Genomic DNA, 10,250 nt, shown 5'->3' with positions numbered 1-10,250 from the left:
CACAAATGAAGATCTGGGCAGAAAACAGTGTGACCCTGGGAAAGCCCTGCCAATTTGGGAGCTCTGTGCCCAATCATTAATGGGCCAGGACACTCTTGTGTGATTCAAGACAGCCTGCGCAGCTTCACCGAGGGCAAATCCTGCCTGATAACCCAGTAGCCTTCTATGATGGAGTGACTCCATCAGTGGAAGGGTGCAAGCGTCATTTATCTGGACTTCTGTAAAGCCTTTGACAAGGTCTCCCACGACATCCTTCTCTCTAAATTGGTGAGACATGGATTTGATAGGTGGACTGTTCAGTGGATAAGGAATTGTTTGGACTGTTGCATCCAAAGGGTAGTGGTGAATAGCTCAGAGTCCCAACGGACTTCAAGGAACAAATGGTGTTCTTCAGGGGTCTGTACTGAGACCCTCTGCCCTCATAAGACTCTGCTTGGAGTGCTGCATCCAGCTCTGGGGTCCCCAGCACTGGAAGGACATCACCCTGTTGGAATGAGTGCAGGGGAAGGCCACCAAGTTGATTAGAGGGCTGGAGCACCTATGCTGTGAAGACAGGCTAAGAGGGCTGGGGTGTTCAGCCTGCACAACAGAAGGTTCTGAGAGGGAAACCTTATAGAACCTTCTAGTACCTAAAGAGGGCTACAAGAGAGCTGGAGAGGGACTTTTTACAAGGGCATGTAGTGATAGTCCAAGGAGTGATGGCTTTAAACTAAAAGAGAGTGAGTTTAGATTGGATATTAGGAAGAAATTATTTACTGTGAGGGGTGGCGAGGCACTGGAATAGGTTGCTCAGAGAATTTTTGGATGCTCCATCCCTGGAAGTGTTCAAGGCCAGGTTGGATGGGGCCCTGAGCAACCTGATCCAGAGGAAGGTATCCCTGCCCCTGGCAGGCTGGTTGGAACTGGGTGGTCTTTGGGGTCACTCCCAACCCAAATTATTCTGAGATTCTCTTATTCTTGTCTCCCCTCTTTAAATACAAAAGGACAACAATTACATGGTGTCTAGGTAAAGCATTAGGTTACAGTTCAATGGAAGGAAGCCAGTTGAATTATCCATCCATTGAAAAGCCTCTACTGCGTTTGGATGAGACCCCAGGTTGGCAGGTTTGCCTCCATGCTGTAGAGGATGACACAGCCGTGGTTGTTTTCTTTTCTGGTTGTGCTTGCCAGGCCCCATGGGGAAACTGAGTCTTTCCAACCAGGTGCAGAGTGCAATAAACTTCTTCTGACAAGTTGATAGAAATGAGTGGAAGCTTGGTACTTGGCAAAAAGAGAAGCTAAGTATAGGAGGTGTTAAGAAAAAAACGAACTGAACCTCATGGCTGGGAAGTTGTGGTCTTACCACTTCCTCTTCCATGTTCCTATCTGATGTAGATGACTCTTCCAGTGTTTCAGCTGAAGGTGTCCTGTGTTTCATAGCATTCAGCTACTAGGCTGCCATGAGGCTTCAAAAATAAGCCTCTTCTGGGAACCAGGTGAAGTCTGTTCAGCTCAATATTCCCTTTTCTAAGGAGAGGTGATAGGTTTTACTGAGTCAGCTGATATTGAGAGGGAGGTGGAAGGGGGCCAGTAAATTACAGATACTCACGCCATCTTTGGGGTTGAAGCTGTTTGAAGGTGATTATCATGTTTCTGTCTCTGATCTGACCAAAGCAGTAAGATCAAAATTACTGAAAACATCATCTGGATCTGCAGTAGCTAATTCTTCCTGGCATGAGCATTTTCTTGTGGAGCCCTGCAGTGGGGAAAGATTGAGCACATCACAACCCCAGCTGGATGGAGACACTGGGCCACCAACTCCTCCTTCTTCACACTTGTGTCTCCACATTTTCCTAAGGCCCCTCCATGATCATCACAAATACTTTTGTAAAGGGAATTCAGGGTCATTGAAAGGTACTGTCTGGATTGTACAGAGAAACATCAGTGCTTTTTTAAAGGAAAGAGAAGCTCTGATAGTGAGAACATGAACTTTCTGCATTATGCATCAACCTGAGTTATCTATTCTGGAAAAAGCATTTTCCAGAGGCAAGTAAAAGAATACTTTGTTATCTTGTCTCTCTTCTGAGATGGCCAATAATCTTGGCCAATTAGTGCCTGTGTTTCAATTACGAGGATGTTTTGTCAATCACTGGGAATTAAATGAATATGTATAAGAAAAGAGCTCTGTGTGTTTTGGAACATTTTCTTTTTTGAAGCATGTAAAACAGAATAAAGACAAATACACCAGCAAGAAAATTGCTGTGTCTTCTACTGCAGTAGCTCTGTGTGTGGACTCAAATTCAAGTCTTCTTCTATCATTGTGCTTTCACTTTTTGCAACTGTGCCATCTTTCTGCAGCTGAGAGTGGAAAATGTCTTCTGTGCAGATTGACAGTTGAGTGAAGAGGTGAGTAGTATTTTTACATCCTTGCTGAGTTTAGGATTAGACTTAGCAGTTCTTAAGGATTTTCTTTTCTAAGGTGGAAGCTTAATTCCTTTTTCAGGTGTTTAGAAGTAGGTGATATTGACATAATGCAGTTACATTCCACAAGTCCTGAAGCAGATGCATGTTAGCTGCTATTCACAAGAGATGGTTTAGAATTTTTCAGAAGGCTGGATGTGTAGATTGGATCTCAGAAAAGGGGTGAATGTGAGTTGGGTCTCAACCATAAACTGATAGATCTGTAAAGCAGTCTGAAGCTATGGTATTGCTTTATTTCATGATCTGGGCTTGCTGTACTATGAAAGGTAAATTCCTGAACTTCAGGCATTTAGAATATTCTGGCGCAGCCCTCTGCACATACGTACAGACTTTTCTGTCTTAAGGAACCCAAGGTTAGGGTTACACTTAGGTTGACTAATAAATACAGGCAGATTTTGAAAATTCTTTCCAGTATTGGAGCAATGAATTTGTTGGTTTTATTGGGGAGACTGTTTAGTATGACATGGTCATTTGGACATGCTGCAGACACAAAAAAGGAAATGTGGAAGAAGGGTATAAACATAATATTAAATGGATCTATTTTCAGAGAGGCTCTGTAAAGGCTGAAGTGAGCACACTCTGTGAAGCTGTGATAAATGATTGGCAGGTTGAAGGTATGAATCTAAATCCAATAGTAGTGTTTGTAGCATTTGTAAAAGCTCACCTCAGCACAAAAATGAACACATTCAGAAGAGGCAGTTATGGGAAAAAAAATCCATCCCCTTCAAGCAGAGGGGAAAAGAGGACAAATCAGCAAATAAAATAGGACAATATATAAAGGTGTCTCTGTATCTTTATATATCTATACAGCTAGAGATAGAGTTCAAATTTATGTAGACATAGCATGTTGCCTTCATTAAAGCAGGTATCTATGGTCCAGTCCAAACTAGAGAACAGTCCACGTCTGTGATTTGGGAGAGAGGCAATAAGAAGCTTAGAAACAGTAGGAAAAGAACCAAGGTGGCATCAGCTCTAGTCAGGGGAGACACGGGCCATCCTTATGACCCAGCTCCCTGGTTCATGAGCTGGAGTGCATGAAGCTGCAGCTGGAAGCACTTGTCTCAGTTGGAAGAACAGTGATGGGAACCACTACTGGAACAGTACCTTCAAAAGCTGACTGATTGGAAAAGGAGGGAACTGTAGAATGCAACAGCAAAAGCTTACGGACCCATGCTGAGCTAAGAAATTAATGTCTGAAGAGCTAAGACCTTCCTTGAATGGCAGGGAGAAATACCCTGGCAAATACCAGTTCTACATGGGGCCCAAAAGTTGAGTTATTCCTTTTTTTTAAAGAGCTCCTGAGTGGACAACTTGCCACCTTTCATAAGATTGAGCTTCAGTCATGTTTCCCTCTGGGAAAACTCTTGTGCTTCCTTCTTGGGACACACAGCACATAATCAAATGAATGACCTGAAGGGGAGTCATAAACAGCTAAATGTTAGAGGTTTATGAAGGATCTCAAGCTTCAGGCTTACACAAGAGAAAAATGACAGGTGTGCATAAAACATGAAGATGGTGTTTTTGTGATTGTAACTTGAATGCTAAGCTTCCTGATACCTTTAGGAAATAACAGTGCTAAAAATGTCAGCCGTCTTTTGCAAAGATATAAATAGGAACAGAAGTACCCAATACAGTGGGGGGTATGTTTGCTGTATAGGAACTAGGCCCTAAAACCTAAGTTTTTGTTGACTTGTTATTCAGGACAGAGAAATTTGGCAAGTCTATGAAGACAAATTTACCTAAGTGATGCTGAATTGAAATAAATATGAACAATAAAGTACAAAACTCATCACTAATTTATTAGTGCATACAATATCTTTCCACTGCTGATTACATACTTTGCAAGCCAGTGATAGCATGATTAATACCCATGGTATGGTAATTGGTGGGCACTAGTGGGAAAAACTGGGCAACTGCTTAGAGGAGCTCCTTTCCCAGCTGTTGGCATGGTTGTCTACTTGAGGATCTTGTTGAGCATGATGAGGTGGTCAGTAGAATTCTGAGATTTATCCTCTTCTACCCTTCCTTTCCAGGATGTTTCTGCCTCTGATGTCTGTGTGAACTTGAAATTAAGAAGATGAGGTAGATGAAGTAATCTTGGAGGCTCCACAGGGATTCCTGTTGTGAAAAAGCATAATTTAGTACTCTGAGACTGCTCAAGTTTTACACCAGGGATGTTAGGAGGAAACTTGAGGAGTCACAGCCTTGTGAGTAGCAGATAGCACTTAGGAGACCTGATTCTTTGACATCTCAGAAATAGTTCAATATTAGGAAGGAAAATATTATATATTGAGAAGCAAAAATTATTTGATGTAGAATTACCACCAAGAGATTTCCAAAAGGGGAAAGAGAGAAGGAAACTCTTCATAACAGTCTTGGGCTATGAACCTGAAGGTGCTTAAAAGTGTGCTCTCTCTTGTTTCATCTGACTTTATGCAGTATCTTCTGCTTGCAGGGTTTAGCCCTAACCTAACTCAGCTTAGACCAAGATGCTATGTTTCTTTATGAGCTGCAGCAGTTCTGTTCCTTCTAGAAGAAGAGTGACTGTCCAGTTAAACTATCCACTTACCTACTATCAGTTGAATTCTGGGAATTTTTAAAGGCTTGCACACCAGTGAGGAGTAATAAAAGGAGAGGGAAACAGTTCTTTACAGTTGTGTATATGCAACAAGAATTTCCATAAAAAAAGCAGCTAGTTTTATGAAATGATGCTTTGACCTTTGCCTGTAGGAAATGAGGAGAGACTACTTTGAATCTGTCAATGATACAGATTTAAGTGACTTGGATTGTGTCAGTATGTTAGCAAGCTAGGGTTTTAGATATTTCAGCACCTTGGTCATAGTATTTTTCTCTGCCAAGCTTTATTTTCAATGTGAAAAATGTTTGAATGTTTTTGTCTTTTTTTTTTTCCAAATCTGGCTTTCATCCATTTCATCCTGATTCTGGCTTATTTCTGAAGACTGTTCAGAAGTGTTGGGCTAAGCATATTTGTTTGTTACTGATACTGACCTTTGTAAGTTGACCAATTTTTTATTGTAGGTTGAAGCAGAATGATTTATTTGCTTTTCATTTTGCTTTGGAAAGATGAGGCATTTGCTAAGAAGAAAAAAACTCCGCCTTTTCCAAAATGAACTGTCTGAATTTCCAAAAAGCTGTAAGAAACCATATAAGATGGGTGACACATGATGTCTTGCCATAATGTTGTCTTCTCTTTACATGTGTTGGCTGTGTAGTGACAGTGGAAAGGATAAAATCTTGTAAACTCTTGTGTTTCAGGCAGGACAAATTCTCTCTCTCCATTAGTTACTCTGGTTTGGGTTCCTGTTAAGGCATGATATGCATTATGTTCTTCAGTCAGCTAGTATCATGTGTTAAGCTTTTGAAACACACATGAATTTTGATTACCACTGTACTTGAATACACAGTTTGATATGAAGGGGCCCAGCTTACAGGAGCTTAAGAGTCAGGCAGTTGCCCATTAGGGAACTATGAGGCCTGCAGTCACAGTGTGTGAACGTGTCACCTTTTGAAAACTGGGTTGTAGGAACTCAGGTCTGCTCTCACTGCAGAGAAAGAAGTCAACTGTCCAGGTTAAGATAATGGTGAATCCAGCAACTAAGCGCCGAAAACTGAAGGATGGCTGATACAGATTCTCAGAGCAGATTGTGCTCCCTGGACATGCCATCTCCTTGGGGACATACCTTCCATAATTCTGGCTCCCTCCTCCTCAGTGTTAATGGGAAGCTCTGCCTGCTCCTGCAGGAGAGTTCTGGCTTCAAAGTCTCCGCTTTGTGCTGGAGGCACATCAGGCACTTGGGCTCTTGCTGGACATTTGCTTGTTTTGAGAACCGTAGTATCAGCAAATGTTGGGAACTCAGGGCAGATTTTTTCAAACAGGGAAAGGCAGCAGGTAAGGCGCAAGAGCCTTATAGCAACAGGCTTGGAGAAGAACAAGACCTTACCTGAAGGAGATGCTGGGGAGATTTAGGCTTAGTACTTGTAGATGTCAGGTTTGGATTCAGTCATTTCCGTAGTGTCTTTCAAGTCTGCTACTTGCGTGACTCTTGGGGCTCTTAACTTCTGTCAGGTACAAAGGAAACATTCCTCTTGGTCACTGTAAGTAAAGAGCTACTGCCTTAATTTGTTCTCAAGTTGGAGTGGTCACTCAGGTGGGCTTAGGTGCCTTCACATAAGGTAACATTTCCTGCAATGTGTGCAGCAGAACATGGAAAGTCTCCACTTTCTGCACTTCTACTGCCATTCATGAGATCACCTTAGTCAGAAAGCTATTCTTTAAACAATGTCTTCATATTTTCTCTTTGTCCTCTTAGAAGCCATCCCCCTCTACACTCCTTCCCAAGAAAACCCTACCTTTCTCCTTCCCGTTGTGAAATGGTACGTTCTGGGCAGTCCACACACAGGCATTACCACTAAGAACCACACTTCCCCATCCCTTTGGGTTAGTCTGGTAATTGGATTAATTTAATCTCCTTTTGTCGTCATTCTTTTTGACTGTGTCCCAATTCTCTTTGGACCAGATTTGAAAGATAGACAGGGATCAGAGGCTGCCAGCAGGTACAGAGTGAACTGGGCAAGGGAACAAGAAAACAAGGAGTGGCAGGAAAATGATGTGCCTTTTATGGGAAAGGAGCTAGAGACAAAAATGAGGGGAAAACGCAGATAAGAAATAGACTGTGCTTTCTTGCCCCACAGTATGTGGAAGGGAGACAATGTGCATCCTGATGGACGTAGAGTCCAGACAGAGAAGTGGCAAAAACAGATGAGTCAGAAGTGACCAAAATCCCAGGGCTCCAGATCCTTCCTGAGGGTACTGAGAGTCTGTATTTGGAGACGTCTGTGGTATGCTTTTAGCTTCATTGCAGGGCTTGATTAATCGATCTGCTGGAGCTCTTCCACACTTCAGTACAGTTGAAATCCTATTTTCTGAGCCACAGTTAATTGAGGCTCTTAGTTACCTGAAGGATGAATATCTCCTCAGAGTTATGACTTCAGCACATAAGTACCACTAAGACTTTACTGTATAAATCTTTAAACACTGATGAACTAATGTCTTGGGGCCAAATCTAGTACCTAGTGTTCTGTACACATCTACTGTTCTGTAAACCTTTACTTCTAATGGTGTGTGAGACCTCTCTGACAATATTGAAGCCAGATTTTCAGCATATTCATTGAATGTTGTTCATGGTTGCAAAGGTACGCTTGTTAGGTGTTTACTCACAGGGAAAATGCAAAATAAGAATTACACTTAAAGAGGTATTGCTCAAAAATGCATGTCAATTTGCATCAACACATTCTCGTATCTGCTGTAATCCTTGCTAAAGCAGAAAGCAGATACACATCTGATTCTCCCATTCTTAAGAAAGAACACAGTAGCTGCAGTGATGTGCCAATGAAAGTAATTAAAAAGTCATGTAGAATGGTTACTTTTACATAAGTACTATTTGGGTAATAAGAATCTGAGGAAGGAGGACATTAGCAGTACAGCTCATGGGCAGGAAGAAGCAAGTGCCCTTCACTTCAGCGTGGTGTGCTACTCATGGTCCTGTCGTTTGGAGAGACTGAAGTATCCAATTATGTATGTATCTCGGTTGCACTTTTTCATATTTAAAGAGTAATTATGATATGTAATATAGGGTTATAGATGTATCTAAGGCATTTCTTAGAAATACAAACATGCATGTTATAGAACTAAATATTAGTAAATATTTAAAATATGAATTTATAAAATAATATTGTGCCTTAACTTTTTAACTTGCAGAAATAACTGGGCACTATGAGTAAGAAACATGCTGCAATAGTTCAAGTTCACCTGCGGTGGATCAAGTAGCTGACAGAATTCATAGCCTCAGGACATCACTTAATTAGGTGAATTCTCTCATGGAGGTTTTTGTTTGTTTTTTTCTTTTATTAGCACTTCAGAGTTAATTCAGAGTTTTCTTGATGAAGTCTCATTACACTCATCCAGAGCATCTAAATAATTCTGCTGGATTAAAGGGAATAAAGACAATCTGTGAGATACTTTTTTTTAAGCACAGTCTGGCTTGGTAGCGGGGAAATGGGCAGAAAGCCACTGCAAAGGAGAGCTTTGAAAAGAAATGAGCCAGGCAGTGATCAAGAACTTAATCAGGCATGAATACAACATCCACTGAGGTCTCCCCTGCAGTGCTTGTGTGAGACAAATCTGCCATTATTTCTTGGTCTACCACCAGTCCATATTCTGATCACTTCCCTCTTGCCTGCCAAGGCTGCATCAGCTACAAAACCAACTGTGAGTATGGAAGTGCCCCTCTTGCACAGAGGGGTCTCACATGAAGTGGGGCAGTTTGGGATGTCAGTCCTTTCTCCTTACTTGGCCTGGTGCATCAGTTTTACCTGTATCTTACCTCAACCTAGGGGATTATTAATACCCATTTCAGAGTTGAAATTCTAAAATATTAAAGTGTAATCCTGGTTCTTTCTTGCAGCCGTAAGTCAAAGTCCTGCGCTGATCACAGAATCTCAGAATGGGTCAGGTTGAAAGGGACCACAGTGGGTCATCTGGTCCAAACTCCCTGCTCAAGCAGGGTCGACCCAGAGCACATGGCACAGGATTGCATCCAAATGGTTCTTGAGTATCTCCAGTGATGGAGACAGGACAGCCTCTCTGGACAATCTGTTCCAGTGCTCACTTACCCGCACAGTAAAGAAAGTCATCCTCATGTTCAGGTGGAACTTCCTGTGCATCAGTTTCTGCCCATTGCCTCTTTGTCCTTGCATGGAGTTATTCTTCCTCAGGTGTGGGACCCTGCATTTGTCTTTGTTGAATTTCAGACGGTTCTTCTCTGCCCATCCCTCCAACCTGTTGAGATCCTTCTGAAGGGCTGCACAGCTCTAGGGGATATCAGCCACTCCTCCCAGCTTTGTGTCCTCAGTGAACTTGGTGCTGCAACCAGATTTCTGTAGAGAAACTCAGTTCTTCATATACTTTCCTGCTTGTTTCCTTTAGGTGGAGTGGGCTCTTGGCCCCTTCATTGCTAGCAGAGTTATGCAAACGGGCAGGGCAGTCAGGGAAAGGACTGAGTGTTCCTTGGAGGTCCATATATGGTTTCCATAGACTTGGCTTTTTTTTCTCAGCAAGCTGGAAAGAAGGTCCTACTAGAGAAAGAAAGAAAGAAAGAAAAATTTTGTGCTGGCCTAGCTCAGGCTTCCTAATAACTTTGTGTTAGAGGAACTATTTCTGTTTAACTATTTGAAATGTAATTTGCTGCTGATGAAAAGCATTTTCAAGACTTTGAATTTAAAAGTGCCTTATTTTCCCCAAAATAGCACAGTTTGAGCAGCCTCAGTGCAAGCATGGTCATCCATGCGCAGTCTCCATGCATTGTTTGCTCTCTGCTGAGACAGTTGCATAGCTGGCAGCTGTGTTTCTGATTTCCAGGAAGCTGCTGCCCATCCCACTGTAAGTACCTCAGTAATGAATGTCATTTGTTTTCCTCAGGAGACTGAATAGCTCTCATACATTCAGAGCCTTTTGGTCAGTATTACTGTCACTCCGTTAAAAGTTTTGCATCACCAAGTTCAATTATCTACTTGAGGCTTTTCACAAATCAGTATTTCTTAACTGAATCCAGTCTTGGCCTTCTGTTTGGATGCTTCTCCTGCTAATGTCACACAACTACTTTTCAGCTTGATTCTTTTATCATGAATTGCTGCCCAATAAAACAACAGCTTTATGTCCCTCTTGAGACCTTTTTGTGCAGTATTGCTTACCAGACACCAAATAATTTGGT

This window comes from Coloeus monedula, assembly GCF_965178545.1.
Source record: "Coloeus monedula genome assembly, chromosome: 6".
NCBI classification, from domain to species: domain Eukaryota; kingdom Metazoa; phylum Chordata; class Aves; order Passeriformes; family Corvidae; genus Coloeus; species Coloeus monedula.
This window is presented reverse-complemented; position numbering follows the sequence as displayed.